Source organism: Canis lupus, chromosome 35 (genome assembly GCF_003254725.2).
Source record: "Canis lupus dingo isolate Sandy chromosome 35, ASM325472v2, whole genome shotgun sequence".
Classification (NCBI taxonomy): domain Eukaryota; kingdom Metazoa; phylum Chordata; class Mammalia; order Carnivora; family Canidae; genus Canis; species Canis lupus.
The window spans coordinates 17696929-17713946 of NC_064277.1; the positions used below are offsets into that span (position 1 = coordinate 17696929).

Below are 17018 nucleotides of genomic sequence, written 5' to 3' on the forward strand. Positions count from 1 at the left end.
TTACTCACATCGTTCCAGCATTGACTATTGGGAGCTCTTACTTGCTTTTTTCTTTTCTTTTTTTTAAGGATTTATTTATTTATTTTAGAGAGAAGGGGGGGGCAAGCATAAGGGTGAGGGTTTGAGGGAGATGAAGAGAACCTGAAGCAGACTTCCCTATGAGCGCAGAGCCTATGGTGGGCCTTGATCTCACAACCTTGACATCACAACCTGAGCCAAAACTAAGAGTTGGAACACTCAACCAACTATGCCACACAGGCACCCCCCGACTGGGAGCTCTTTCACACAATTTGTCCCTGTGTTACTTTGAACACAATTTTACTTTGGGTTACTTGGGTTATTGTGGAGTTTTTGTTTTGTTCTGTTTTTAATTTGTTTTTGGCACATTCTAAATTCCTGGCACTGTAAGACAGTCCAGGAATATCATGTGTATTTCCTTCTCTAGTCTTGGAATCAGTCATTTCTCCAGGTAGTCCTTTATTGGAGAATAATACTAAAAACCAGATTTGGGCACCAGGTGGGCAGGTTGCTACTGGGATAGTTGCTAGATAGATAGATGTTAGAGTAATAGATGCTGTATCAAGGAGATTGCATCAAGGAGATAATCTAAAGATTATCTAAGCTTTCAGTGGTTGCCCTTCTTGGATTACACACCCCATTGTGATCACTCTGTTCCCATCTTAGATATCCTTCATCTTTGCTTTCTGGCTATTCCGTTGCCAGTAAGACTTGGGTACAGCCAGATAGGGAATTTATTTTTTTTTCTGTGTCACTTTAGGCTATTCCCACTCTCACACTGAAATTGTACCATCCTAAAATGACAAATTTCAAGTCAGAAGAAAAGAAAACATTTCAAAATGAGCAAAAACTACTGTTAGTTTGTCCCAAGTCTTTTCTGGGCTTTCAGCTTTCTTCCCTTTATTTTCAAGACTTACTCTTCATGAATGCACTGATGTCCCGTTTTTGACAACCCAGGAGTAACAAGCATAAGCATTTGAGAGCAATATGAATCGAATAAAAAGATGCCATTCAAAAGTTCATGCTACCTTCTCACAGGTCTCATATCGATAATGCCACGGGAGACCAAAGACCAAGCCATGCAAACAACTCCAATAAGACTTGTAGGTCAACCCCTGAGAAATGTAAGGAGAAATGTAGTAAAGATGATTTCATGAGGATAATACTGAATGAACCCAACAAGGATACTTCAGGTAAGACCTAGGAACTTCACTCTACTTCAAATTCTATTTAAGCCAAACCTGAGCAATAACATACTTACTTATGATCCATCAATTACAAGATAGAAATCTAGTTCTTATTAACTGTTTCTAGAAGTCATACCAAAGCACTGAGATGTGTAAATTTGACTCAGAATTCATGGTTATCTTCTAAACAAACCATCCTCTTCCAAGTTCTTTGCTAGAGAATTTTATTTTATTTTTTTTAAGGAATGGGGTTCTTGTTGTGAATGTCTTTCTAACTGCAGGTGGAGGCAGTGTTCTATTACAGAGGATTGCTATTTTAATCTGCAGTTTTGAACATCTGGAGAAAGCCAAGAACTTCTTGGAATACTGACTTTATACTAGTGCATTCAAGAAAATTATCTTCCAATTCTGAAGACTTATAGATATAAAAACTTGAAGTAAGCAGCATACTGACATAGAATATTCTGTTCCACTTTAAGTCCATTATCGCTGCTGTCACCCTGATAAAAAGTAGAGTCAAAACTAGATTAGCCAAAAAGGACATCAAGGCTTTTTTTACTGGACAAGAGAGAAAATGGAGTATGAGTTAATGGTTCAGAATGCACTGCCTAGGGATGCCTGGGTGGCTCAGAGGTTGAGTATCTGCCTTTGGCACAGGATGTGATCCTGGAGTCACGGGATCGAATCCTGCATCAGGCTCCCTGCATGGAGCCTGCTTCTCTCTGCCTATGTCTCTGCCTCTCTCTGTGTGTGTTTCTCATGAATAAATACATAAAAATCTTTAAAAAGTATTATTAAAAAAATAATGCACTCTCTAGATATAAATTTGTAACCAACCTCCCGTTTCCTATTCTTATACTTTTGAGGGCTTTACATTTTATCAGCTTTCTTTTTTAAAAACGTATTTTATTTACTTATTTAACGATTTTTATTTACCAGGGGAGCCTGATGTGGGAGTAGATTCCAGGACCTCAGGATCATGACCTGAGCTGAAGGTAGACACTCAACCACTGAGCCACCCAAGTGCCCCTTATCACTTTTCTTAATAGTGCACAAAGGGAAGATGTGGTGGAGGCCACTTGCAAAAGGCTGATTGTTCAATCACAAAGACTGGGGCATGACAAATAAGTAGGGGCATAGTAAGATGCTAAAAGAGTCAGTCTCTCCTTGCTGCATAGCCAAATCCCAATAGTCACACAGAGAATGGAGATTCGTAGAAGTGGGTATTTAGCCATCAAAGGAGAAGTGCCAAATACACCACACCATTTATGCGAGATAGGACTAAAGCAGGAAAATTCGAGGGGGAGTTGCATGAGAGCAACCTCTTGAAATAGGGAAGGTGTCCTTTCTCTTTCTCCTTTGTGCCATATCCATATAATCATGCGAAGGAGGATGGGACCTGGACAGAAAAAAACGTGAGTAGGTTATAGTCCCAATGGAGAGAAAGGTTTTGGATAATGGGTCCAGTGTAGGATTTCTCAAACTTGGTGGCATGATTGACATTTTGATCTGGTTAATTCTCTGCTGTAGGAGACAGTCTTGTGTGATATAGGTAGGATGCTCAGCAGCATTCCTGGCCTCTACCCACTAGATGCCAGTAGTATTCCACCAATTGTGATGACCAGACAATGTCTCCAGAGGTTTCTGAATGTCCCCTGGGTAACAAAATTGTCCCTAGGTGAGAACCACTGGTCTAAAGGCTTCTGAGCATAGCTTTATTTTGGACTGTGAGCTTTTAAGAGTATAATGGGGTCTTATATATAAGGGAAATAAAATGAGGATAATGGAAACGTCCACATCAAATTTCCTGTTTAAAGTGTTTAGTAAATAGCAAGTGCTCAATTAATTTTAGCCAAATATAGTATAATGCAGAAATTAAAGGTTACAACATATGTAAGAGATCTGGCATATAGTAGGGCTTCAATAAATGGTATTAATTTTTTGCGACTCTAATTTTATACAATAAATTACCATGTAAAAGCTTAATATGAGTGCAAAATGGTGTAATTATTTCACCTAAAACAGCATTTTAAGTGCTAAGAAAGAAATAAAATATGTATGAATACATAAAGATGCATATTTATTTTCAATCTAAATATTTATTGCTTTTAACAACACAGTATATAAGTTCCAATTGTGTTTGTGTGCTCAAACATATATTTTGTAGAGGAGTAGCAGATGTATTTTTAACTTTTTAAGAAAAATAGTTTTCTAAGTTATATTACATTTTCACAGGATTTCTATATCCTCTCCAATACTTGGTATGGTAAGTAATTTTAATTTTAGCCATTATAATGGGATGTGGTGATATTTTGTATGGCTTGAATTTGCATTTTTCTGATGACCATTGATGTTGCAGATATTCTTTGGCCACTTGTGTGTCTTCATTTGTGAAGTCTCCGTTCAAATAATTTCACCATTTTTTACTGAGTTGTTTGTATCCTCATTATAAATTGGAAGAGATTTTTTTGAAATTGTGGCAAAATACACATAATATAAAACTTATAATCTTAACCATTTTTAAGCGTGCAGTTCAGTAGTGAGTACATTCACATTGTTGTGCAACCAGTCTCCAGAAATCTATCTTGCAAAACCCATTGAGCAGCAACTGCTGGTTCCCCCTACCCTCTGACCCTGGCCACTACCCTTCTACTTACTGTCTCTATGAATTTGATTATACCAAGTACTTCATATAGGTCGAATTATACCATATTTATCTTTTTACAATTGGCTTATTTCACTTAGTATTGTGTCCTCTGAATTCATCCATGTTGTGACATATATCAGAATTTCCTTACTTTTAAAGTCAATAATACGACAATAAGATGACAAATGTGTGTGTGTGTATACCACATTTTGCTTATCCATGCGTCCATCTATGGACACTTGGGTTGCTTCCACTTTTTTGGCTATTGTAAATAACACTGCTGTGAACATGAGTGTACACATATCTATTGGAATCCCCACTTTCAATTTTTTTGGTATATGTCCAGAGGTGGATTCACTGGATCATATAGTAATTCTACTTTTGATTTTTTGAAATTTTCCTGATAGGTAGCAATTACTTGCTTCTAGTCAATGTACTATTTTAATATGTTGGGTTTTTTTTTCTTCCTTTCACTTCACATTTTCCTTCTCTCTTTTGGACTAGTTGAATATTTTTAAATATTTTAATTTACCTGTTGACTTTTGGGGTTCTATTTCTTTGTATTAGTTTCTATTGATTGATCTAGGCCATATGATATATATGTCTAATCTTTCATAGTCTACTTAAAATTAAAATTGTACCACATCACATATGTATAGAAACCTAACAGAAAGGTCCCATACCCACTCTGTTTGTGTTAAAATTTTTATACTAATTAACTCCATATATATTGGCAAGTCAACTAGATAATGGTATAATCTTGTTTTAAATGCATATAGAGAATTTTTAAAATTAAAGAGTTGAAGTTACTCTTTTATATTTGCCCAGATATTTACTGGTTTTGATCTTCTTTCTTAAATTCTGAAAATCCTAGATTGTCCTAGATTGTCCTTTTCCTTCGTCTATGAAAATTCTTTTCATCGGTCTTTATAAAGCAGGACAGCTGGTGACAAGTTCCCTTAGTTTTACTTTGAAAATGTCTTTCTTTTGATTTTGTTTCTAAAGGATACCTTATATGGGTATAGAGTAATGCTCTGACTCTTTTTATGTATAGTCCTTTAAAGACATGGTTCACTGTCTTCTGATGATAAATCTACAATTATATTGGGATGCCTGGGTGGCTCAATGGTTGAGCATCTGTCTTTGGCTCAGCGCATGATCCTGGTGTCCTGCATGGGGCTCCCCGCAGGGGGTCTGCTTTTCCCTCTGCCTGTGTCTCTGCCTCTCTCTGTGTGTCTCTCATGAATAAATAAATAAAATCTTTAAAAAAAATAAACCTACAATTATATTAATCATTTTTCCCTGTATGTAATGTATCATATTTTCTCAAGCTCTTTTCCACACTTAATCTTTGATATTTAACAGTTTTATTGTGATGTTTCTAGGCATGGGTGTCTTTGAAATTAACCTGTTTAGATTTGCTGAGATTCTTGAATTGGAAAGTTGTATCTTTCACCAAATTTGGAAATTTTCCCACCATTATTTCTCCAAATTTCATTTCTTATTAATCTAGTCCTATAGTATGTAGAACCTTTGAAAGGTATAAAGTGTCTTTTCCATGGTAGCCATCCAACAATTTGGAGAGCAATTTTTAGACTTTTATATCACCTAGGCCGCACTGCTGGTATCTAGTAGGAGATTGTATTCCCTGCAATATGTGGGACTTTCCTACAGGATGAAGAATTTTCTCTTTCTTTCACACAACTTTGAAATGTCACGTTGGACGTTCATTTAAATTATAGCTGAATTATAATGCTTGGAACCTGAACCTTAAATCTATTTTATACTTCTGTGCCATACTGTTTGCTATAACAGTACATCACATTTCCCAGGAATACAACTACAATGCAAATAAAAGACTTCATGCATTGGCAACTTTACCATAAGTCTTATATGTATTAAGGAAATTATATCATCAATGGCAGAGTTTCAGCAGCCCACATAACTACACTGGACCCCCATCTGTCTATCCACGGAGACTCTACATAGAAGCAGTAGTTTACTTCATTATGTCTTCCAGTTGGTGCCTGATATTGATTGGTGCCTGGACATTTTCGTATTGAAATATCCATTATTTTGCAGTGCCTGGGTGGCTCGTTGGTTAAGCATCTGCCTTCAGCTCAGGTCATGCATGATCCCAGCGTCCTGGGATTGAGCCCCACATTGGTCTCCCTGCTCAGCCCAGAGTCTGCTGCTCCCTTTCCCTCTCCCCCTCCCCCTGCTTGTTCTCTCTCTCTCTCTCTCTCAAGGAAATTAATAAAATCTTAGAAAAAGAAATAAACATTATTTTACTATAACTTACTGCTGTTTCATCTTTATTATTTTTACTGATTTGTTTTGAAATTAAATGATTGATGAATTAAAATATCTGTCAATTTTACTTCAGGACAGTACAAATACACTACAAAAATCAATCTCATGTAAAGGGGGTATTATGTTCCATAATGCCAGTGATTGAAATCATTGTTGTAATATACATAAAAATGATTCTGATAGCTGTGTAGCAAACATATCTGTGAGGGACAAAACTAAAGGCAGGATAACCATATGAGTGATCGTTATAATAGACCATGCAAGACAAAGTTCTGAACAAGTCAGAGAATATGGGAATGGAGAGAAAGAGGTATATCAGAGATACTTTTAGAAAGAACAAATGCAAAGCAAGTAGGAGTTGGAAAAATGTTTTGTCCTCTATAAACTCCAGTACCTCTATTTTTTAATCCAAAAGGTGAGGTTTGCTTAGTCTAGAAATGTGAATGTACAGGGCAGCTTAGTTTTGTATTTCTAGCTCACTGGAAACTCTTGTTGCTACACCTTGATGTCATCTATAGACTTCAAAACTATACATATGCCAGTAGAACTCAGTATCTTTTCACTATGACATTTATCTTTGTACTTTTCTGTCACAATTGCTGGCTGAGGACATAATCCATTGGCTGTTCAAACTAGAAATCTCAGATTTATTTGTTTTTCTCATAAACATCACTCATCCTTCCTTCATCAAGTTGTATTGAACATTCTTCGGAAATGACTATTGTACATCACATGTGTCTCCTTGCCACCTTCTCTACCAACGTCCTCACCATCTTTTGGGTAGCCTCTTGCAACTGCTGTCAATAGAATTTACCTGCCTCCCAGACTTAAACCAAAACTGCTCTGTACATTGCTGCAGAGTTGTTTAAGATCCTGATCTAATGAGGTTTTTCCCTGTTTGACATAAATTTATCAGAGCATCGTTCCTGACTTTTTTCTTTAAAACACTTATGATGTTTTATACTATAAAATTGATTCCAAACATCTTTTTTTAAATTCTACACTCTGTTCCCTCTCTGCCTATTCCTTGACTATTATTATAGTGGATCATTTTCTCCAAACACATCCTGGACCACCATATTCCTGTGCTTCTGTTCTTTGTGCATTTTAGAACATTAGTACTGGCTTTATTTGCCTTTGTCAATTATAGATTAAATAGGGTATTTATGATTATTTCAATAAAATATATTGGACATGATGCTGTTGGTAGGGAACATAATTGCATATTATAACACCTTATTGCTACCTGACAATAAAATTTAACTTGTATCTTTTGATCGCCCACTCTTTCTTAAAATAATATTTTCTTAAGACTGACAACTGTATCTCTCACCAAAATCAAAGTAGTAAATTATTCCTGCTTAGCAGATTGTGGTCCTCAACAAAGCGCATAAAATGTGTTTAGCTTAATCAACTATTATTGGAAATGAGAATAATTTTCAAATCGCTCCAAAGGAAAACAAACCAACAAACTTGTAAATATGCACTTGGCACAGAAATTCAGCTTAATTGAACTAAATTTTTAAAGAGAGAGAGTGAAAGAGAGCTGGAGTGAGAAGCATGCTTGATGAAGGCTGGAAAATCTACATGTCAGCAATAATAAACTTGTTATTTAATAAGGTTAATAATAGATAAAGTCCCCGAAAGATGAATTGTTATCACAGTTGACGACCGTTTTATTAAAATGTTAATGGCCTGAGGCAAAAGCAAACTGTTCTCTTAATCTGCCAGAAGAACTGCTTTTTCAGGAATTATCATACCCCGCAGCACATGGGATTTGAGCAAGCCATAATAAGCATATTTGAAATTTGGGCTAGACACAGATCCTGAGATCTTAACTCAATCTGACTCTACTAAGGATGCGATCCACATGCTCATTCCTGGTCAGACTCCTTCCTCTTAGTAGCCAAACATGTGACACTGAATTTTGTACTGGGAAATCTACTGAAAGAAGTTTCTATAGATTAATTTTCTTTTTCTTTTCAAGGTTGAGGGAAATAACAAGTGAGTTTTTTTTTTTCCTTCCCTCACCTCCGTGTATATAATAAACAAGCAAGCCAAGGGCATTTTCTAGTAAATGTGATTGCCTGCACCATACAACGCTCCTTTTCCATAATGGCTGGAATAAAAATAAAAGTATGCAACAGCACCTTCAAGGGAAATTGAGAGAATAAACCTGAAGCAGACTGTGAGTGGATGTGATGGATTGCATTGTGATTTGTGTGGAACTGTAATCAGAACCCCCTGAAGACCTCCACCAGATAATGCTGTATTTCTACCAAGGTAATATTAGCTCAGATCACAAAAGAAACAGAGTTCAAATTCAATTCTTTCTTATCAACATTTTCCCTAGATTTCTTTTTCTTATGTAACTACACCTGTATGTGGTGTCTATCAGTGAAAAAAGATTGGAAATCATAAATACACTGCACGGTTTATTATTGTATTGTGTTTCTGAAAGAGGACAATAGGAAATATTCAGTGTCTGCTAAGTGACTTTAAGGGGGCTGGTAGTGGCAAGGGGGTGGGAATGAGAGCTGTGAAAGCCTGTCATACTAGGCTAAGTGCAGCATAAACTCAGACAGAGGGGATCTGGAATCTGCCTAATGTAGTGAGGTCCAGGGAGTATCAAACATCTACAAGTGCTAGGGTTTAGACACAGAAATCCAGCAAAAAGCAAGAGAAGCAAAAATTGTCATAAGGCCAAAAAGGAAGAAAAAATGGAAAATCCAAAAAATTGCAGGACTCTGAGGAGGAGCGTGTAGTCTGTAACCAGTGCTAGCAAATTGGACTGTGGTATCTGATCCCGTTCTTTGCTTTGTATGGACTGAAGTAAGGGTTGGACAGAAAGGTTCTGGAAACCATAGGTGTTGATCTGTATTTTTAATGATGATATCTTTATAGTTGATTTTTTGACTATAAAACTAGTACCTTGTTTTTTAAAAATATTAGGAGTTTGGTTATGTGCTTTTCTCACAGAATAGTATTCCATGGATATATTTCCATGTTAATAAATAAAGCATTATGTACTGAGTTAAAAAGAAAAATATGACCATGATGTTTTTCAGGATCTACCTTCAAAAGGTAAAATTTCCTTCCTCCTTCCCCCCCCCGTTTCCTGTTGGAATTATGAAGTTTTAATTTAAAACCCCAATTTTTGTTTAGTTTGTATTTTGCTTGCTGTTTTGGAAGCTCTAAATATATATTTTATTTGCATATTTTGGTAAGGTTTACTAAAAAGGTATTTGAAGGCTTAAATACAAAATTGTTTAATGGAAAACATAACAGATGCTCTCATACCTGTTAACCACTAATAAACAAGCAATAAAAAAGTAACTGATAAGAGTTAAAGCCTCTTTACTACTAGAATCTTCTTTGTATACCAATTGCTTAGTAGGTATGCCACAATTCATGTATCCATTCTTTCTACCATCTGTTTGATATTTGGATTGTGTCCACTTTTTGACTATTACTTATAGAGCTGCTAGAAACTGTCATTCCCATGTACTTTGTCAATCCTTTTTAACCGCACTCATTCTAATTGATTCTGTGTACTTTCTTGAGGTTTTAATTTAATTCCCTTGCATATAGTGAGATTGAGAACATATTCTTGGCTCTTTGACCATTTGAATATTTTGCTTGTATAATTGTATAATTAAAAAATATTGCATACTTAATTTTAAAAATTTATTTGAAGACTTCTTAATTTTTTTTATAATAATAAATTTATTTTGTATTGGTGTTCAATTTGCCAACATACAGAATAACACCCAGTGCTCATCCCGTCAAGTGCCCCCCTCAGTGCCCGTCACCCATTCACCCCCACCCCCGCCCTCCTCCCCTTCCACCACCCCTAGTTCGTTTCCCAGAGTTAGGAGTCTTTATGTTCTGTCTCCCTTTCTGATATTTCCTGCCCATTTCTTCTCCCTTCCCTTCTATTCCCTTTCACTATTATTTATATTCCCCAAATGAATGAGACCATATAATGTTTGTCCTTCTCCGATTGACTTATTTCACTCAGTGTAATACCCTCTATTTCCATCCACGTTGAAGCAAATGGTGGGTATTTGTCACTTCTAATGGCTGAGTAATATTCCATTGTATACATAAACCACATCTTTATCCATTCATCTTTCGATGGACACCGAGGCTCCTTCCACAGTTTGGCTATTGTGGACATTGCTGCTAGAAACATCGGGATGCAGGTGTCCCTGGCATCTCATTGCATCTGCATCTTTGGGGTAAATTCCCACAGTGCAATTGCTGGGTCGTAGGGCAGGTCTATTTTTAACTCTCTGAGGAACCTCCACACAGTTTTCCAGAGTGGCTGCACCAGTTCACCAGTTACCAACAGCGTAAGAGGGTTCCCTTTTCTCCGCATCCTCTCCAACATTTGTGGTTTCCTGCCTTGTTAATTTGCCCCATTCTCACTGGTGTGAGGTGGTATCTCATTGTGGTTTTGATTTGTATTTCCCTGATGGCAAGTGATGCAGAGCATTTTCTCATGTGCGTGTTGGCCATGTCTATGTCTTCCTCTGTGAGATTTCTCTTCATGTCTTTTGCCCATTTCAGGATTGGATTGTTTGTTTCTTTGGTGTTGAGTTTAATAAGTTCTTTATAGATCTTGGAAACTAGCCCTTTATCTGATACGTCATTTGCAAATATCTTCTCCCATTCTGTAGGTTGTCTTTTAGTTTTGTTGACTGTATCCTTTGCTATGCAAAAGCTTCTTGTCTTGATGAAGTCCCAATAGTTCATTTGTGCTTTTGTTTCTTTTGCCTTCGTGGATGTATCTTGCAAGAAGTTACTGTGGCCAAGTTCAAAAAGGGTGTTGCCTGTGTTCTCTAGGATTTTGATGGAATCTTGTCTCACATTTACATCTTTCATCCATTTTGAGTTTATCTGCAAGATAAACTGTGTATGTGTATGGTGCAAGAGAGTGGTCTAGTTTCATTCTTCTGCATGTGGATGTCCAATTTTCCCAGCACCATTTATTGAAGAGACTGTCTTTCTTCCAGTGGATAGTCTTTCCTCCTTTATCGAATATAAGTTGACCATAAAGTTGAGGGTCCACTTCTGGATTCTCTGTTCTGTTCCATTGATCTACGTGTCTATTTTTGTGCCAGTACCACACTGTCTTGATGACCACAGCTTTGTAGTACAACCTGAAATCTGGCATTGTGATGCCCCCAGCTATGGTTTTCTTTTTTAAAATTCCCCTGGCTATTCGGGGTGTTTTCTGATTCCACACAAATCTTAAAATAATTTGTTCTAACTCTCTGAAGAAAGTCCATGGTATTTTGATAGGGATTGCATTGAATGTGTAAATTGCCCTGGGTAACATTGACATTTTCACAATATTAATTCTGCCAATCCATGAGCATGGAATATTTTTCCATCTCTGTGTCTTCCTCAATTTCTTTCAGAAGTGTTCTATAGTTTTTAGGGTATAGATCCTTTACCTGAAGACTTTTTTTATATATTAGAAAACAAAAATTTACATTCTGCCTAGTAAACTTTCTAAGTGTTTGAATTAATGCCAATATTTTGTCTATAGACCTTTTTGTGTTTTCTATTGTTCTATTTTTTCCTTCTGTTCTTCCTTTTTGCTTTTTAAAGACTTTTTCAACTAGCTATGACTTCTAATAAAATGTCAAATAGATGTAGTGTACTTAGATCTAAGAGGACAATTTTTCTATATTTTATCATTAAACATGGTGCTTATTATTTTTATCATTAGGTATCCCTAATTGGGTTAAAGGAGTTTCCTCCCACCCCCACATCGCTAGTTTGCTAAGAGTTTTATATGAGTGGGCAATTGTTTTTAATTAACTTTTTAATTGAAATGTAATGTACATACATAAAAATGAAACAATTATAAGGATACAACTTAAGTGCACTTATAAATCTATATTATCACTAAGACTGTTACCTTTGTTTTGGTATTATAGTGGTTGTGGAGAAGTTATTTAGTTTAATTTGTAATTTTTTATTAAACAATGAAGTTAAACACAAATTTTCTATACTTATCAACAATTTGCATATCCTCCTTGGTAAAGTGATAGTTTTTTGCCCATTTTTCTATTTAGTTTCCTGACACTCTCTTATTGATCTGTAGGTTTTCTTTATGTATTCTCATGTTGGTCCTTTTTAGATACAGGTATTGAAAATTTCTTCCTCTACCCTGTGGCTTGCCTTTATACTTTTGTTAACAGTTTCTTTTGATAAACAGCCATATTATTTTATAGTAATTTGATTAATTTAAAAAATGTTTAGGCTTATTGATTTTGGGTTCTGTTTGTTTTAGTATACACCAGCATCATGAAATTTCCTCCTAAATTCCCTTTTAAGCCCCCATCCCCTTCTTTAACTTTTCACATTTAGACCTGTAATCTATTTGAAATTGATTTTTGTTTGTATAGTGAGATAATGGTCAAGACATTTTTCTCATATTGATATCCAGTTAATCTAGAACCATGTATTAAAAAGGCAATCCAGTGAATACCTGCCATTTACATCGACATGGATAGAACTGGAGGGTATTATTATGCTGAGTGAAATAAGTCTATTGGAGAAGGACAATCATCATACGGTTTCACTCATGTGGAATATAAGAAATAGTTAAAGGGACTAAAAGGGAAAGGAGGGAAACTGAGTGGGAAAAATTAGAGAGGAAGACAAACTATGAAAGACTACTAACTGGGAAACAAACAAAGGATTACACAAGGGGAGGTGTGTGGGAGATGGGGAAACTAGGTGACAGGCGCTAAGGAGGGAACTTGATGGGATGAGCACTGGGTGTTATACTATATGTTGGCAAAATGAATTTAAATAAAAAATTTAAAATTTTTTTTAAAAAGGCAATTCAGAGGTGCCTGGGTGGTACAGTTGGTTAAACATCTGACTCTTGGTTTAGGCTCAGATCTGATCTCAGGGTCATGAGATCAGGCCTGCAATTGGCAGAAGTCAGCTTGAGATTCTCTTCTTCCTCTCCCTCTGCCCCTCTCCCTTGCTATCTCTCTCTAAAATAAATAAATCTTCAAAAAAAAAAAAAAGACAATACATTGCCTATGCTCTGCTCTGCATGGTCACCTTTTTCTTGAAATCAAGTGACCATGTATGTATAGGTTTGTGGCTAGATTTTTTTCTCTTGTTTTGAGAAAGAGGCTGAGACCCTGGGGGTGGGAGAGAAGGATAGATGGACAGAGAAAATCCAAAGTAGGCTCAGTGCAGAACCTACGTGGGGCTTGATCATGACCCTGAGATCATGACCTGAGCCAAAATTAAGTCAGACACTTATCTGACTGAGCCACCCAGGTGCCCCAAAGCTAGATTCTTTAATCTATTTCACTAGTCCATTGTACTTGCTCTATGTACTTGCAACATCAAACTGTCCTAATTATAACTTTAGAATAAATCTCCTTATCTTATTAAGTCCTCCTGCTTTGTTCTTTCCTTTTTTAATTCCTAAATACTTTATTTTCTTTCATTAATTTCCGAATATAATTGTCAATGTAACAAAAAATCCTGTTGAAATTTTGAATAAATTACATTTAACCTATGATCATTGTGGTTAGAATTGATGACTTTACAATACCAGGAAATCAAAAATTCACAAAAGCAAGAGAAAATGTTGACAGTAGAAGTTGGTACATGGGAGTTTAAGTTATTGGAATGTTCACCACAGATTTATAATTATTAAGATTCATACATAAGACAGAGAATGTTAGCAGAAAACTGTAAGTTCTAAGAAATATTAAATCAAAAGGAAACAATAAAAATTTAAAACTACAATAGCTAAGAATAAAAACTTACTATCCGTATAGAAGCTCTGCCTGGGGGGAAGAAAGTTCAAACTGAAACTCTGAAAAAAAAGGATAGAAAATCCTAATAAAAACAGGAGAGACATGTGGGACACATGTTTGAAATGAGAATAATTGGAATCCAGGAAAGAGAAAAAAACTACTCAAAAAACAAATAGTTTGACTAAACACATTAAGGTACAGATTTAGAAGTTCTAGAGTAGGGGCACCTGGGTGGTTCAGTCCAGACATTAAGCATCAGACTCTTGATTTCAGCTCAGGTCATGATCTCAGATTTGTGAGATTGAGTCCTGCATAGAGCCCATCATCAGGTTCCATGCTGGATGTGGAGCCTGCTTAAGATTGTCTCTCCCACTGCCTACCCTGCTCCCCCCCATCATCTCTCTCTCCTTCTCTAAAACACACACACATACACACACAAGTTCTATATTCCTCATGTATAATAAATTAAAAGGAAACCCTGTCTAGGCCTCTTACAGCTAAACTGTCATTCTTATTCCTGAACGTAGATGCAGAAAGTCTAAAACAACAACAACAAAATAGCAACTCAAATTTATAAATAAAAGGATAATATATCATTATAAAGTTAATTTAATTTTTTAATTTTTATTTTTTTAAATATTTTATTTATTTATTCATTCATGAGAGATACACACAGAGAGACAGAGACATATGTACATTCCCTGCAGGGAGCCTGATGCGGGATGCCTGATGTAGGACTCAGTCCTAGGACCCTGGGATCACAACCTGATCTGAAGGCAGACACTCAATTGCTGAGCCACACAGATGCCCCACAAAGTTAATTTTAGTTCAGAAATGCAAGGTTGTTTGAATATTATCAATATATTCATCAAATATAGGAAAACCATATGATCACCTAAAAGATACAGAAAAAAAACAGTTGATTAAATTCAACATGTGTTCAGCATAAAACATTTAGCAAACTAGGGTTGGAAAAAGTTTTCCTTAATTTGGTAAAAAGGATCTTAAGAAATCTACAGAAAATATTCTACTTAATGGTGAAATCGTGAATATTCTTTTCTGAGATTTGGTATGAGAAAGTATATCACTATCACAATTTTCATTCTTTATGGTCTGGAAGTCCTTGTCAGTGCAAGAACACAAGGAGACAATGGTACAGGGGTTATAAGTAAAATTGTTGTATTGGAAGACAACACAGTTGTGAATTTAGATAACCCCAAATAATTCATAGTTAAAATATTTGAACTAACAGTTTAGCAAGTTTCTGACTTACAAGTTTAATATAAATATTCAGTGAAGTTCTACATTCTACCAACTACCAAATACTACTACTTAGGGTAGCATCAAAATGTATATAAATAAAAAACCTGGGGGGCACTTGGTTGGCTCAGTTGGTTGAACATCCGACTCTTGATTTTGGCTCAGGTCATGATCTCAGGGTCGTTAGATCCAGCCCTGCATCATTGGGCTCCATGCTCAGCAGGGTGTCTGCTTGAGATTTTCTCTCACTCTCTCTCTCTGACCCTCTCCTTGCTTGCTCATGCTCTCTCTCTCACTCTCAAATAAATAAATCTTTAAAAAAATAACTGGATGGGGGTCCCTGGGTGGCTCAGCAGTTCAGCGCCTGCCTTTGGCCCGGGGTGTGGTCCTGGCGTCCCGGATGGAGTCCCCTGTCCGGCTCCCGGCATGGAGCCTGCTTCTCCCTCTGCCTGTGTCTCTACCTCTCTCTCTCTCTCTCTCTCTCTCTCTCTCTATCATGAATAAATAAATAAAATCTTAAAAAATAAAAAAAAATAACTGGAAGCAAAGTAGATATTTATCAAGTTACATACAGTTTGGCATTTCCATATTTCAGAGTTGGTAGGAAGAAAAAAGTTGAAAAGAATAGGGTAGATCAATATCTACCTTAAAAATCCATTAAACGGATCAAAGAAGCAAGTTGCAGAACAATACCTATGGAATGATAAAGTTCATTTAAAATAAAACATAATCATAAAAGTAAACTCTGTAATTAATTACATGTATTCAAACATTTTTAGAGAGGCATAGGAAATGTTGGCAAATGATAGTTTTCCCTGCAGACAGACTTTCATTACTACACGATTGTGTTGTTCATTAAACTTTCTTCATTCAAAATAACGATTTTTCTCCCCTCCCTGGCATACAAAGAACATCTTATTTCCTCTTCCTTTGAAATCAACCATGTGACTGGCTTTGTTCAGGGAAATATAAATGGAAGTGACATATGTGGTGGTTAGAAGCAATTAACTGCTATAATATTTTCTGTGATCTCTTTTTCCCTGCTATGGTATTTGCGGAATCATGTGTTGATATACAGTCATCTACAGATCAAAGCAGACAGAATACTAAGAAAAGGAGAACAACTTTGGATTGTTGCTCAGACCCAGGAAGATAAATTCTGTTGGGTTAAACTATTGAAAATCTAGAATTTTATCACTATCACTGTAGCATAATACAACCTCTCATAAATGGTATGGGTGAAGGAGGACATGCTCTCATTTACATGACTAGTTAATATAAATACTTTATATACTCTTTTATTAAAAATGTTGAAAATAATGAAACTTAGAAATATGGATGCATTGCCTTGGATATAAGTTTAGCTCCTTAAAGCTTAAAATAAGAATAGGGAGAATAAAATTAATTATATAGGCTTTGGGGATGAAATTTGGCATTTTTAGGGAGCATATGTACACTTTATAAGCCAGCCTTTGTCTTTACCAATTTGCTGAGTTACTCAAATGCAAATTAAATTAAATTAGGTGTAATAGTAAAACACTTGCATATGCAATTTTAGACCTTAGGTACCATATTATGTCTCTGTATGAATGTTTCCTTCATCCCCATATCTATGAATATTCACACTCTGCTCATCTTCCAAAGTAGCTCCTGTCTCATGGCTTCAATGAATCTTTTTTCCTCCTTAGTTAGGGATCTCCATTTTCTGAATAAATACTGCATTCTATAAATTTATCAACTAAGAATATTTATTATTGAAAGCTTCTCTAATTACTTTCTATGTGACAC

General features: G+C 35.9%; 1 long non-coding RNA gene across 1 annotated transcript in view; it reads left to right on the forward strand.

The window, feature by feature from the left end:
* The first annotated feature begins 2402 nt into the window (after positions 1–2402).
* The window catches only part of LOC112659784 (uncharacterized), an 84079-nt gene continuing 69463 nt past the window's right edge, over positions 2403–17018 (forward strand). The window contains exon 1 of the long non-coding RNA XR_003136502.3: positions 2403–2620. This is a non-coding gene — a long non-coding RNA (uncharacterized LOC112659784). The remainder of the gene's footprint in view (positions 2621–17018) is intronic.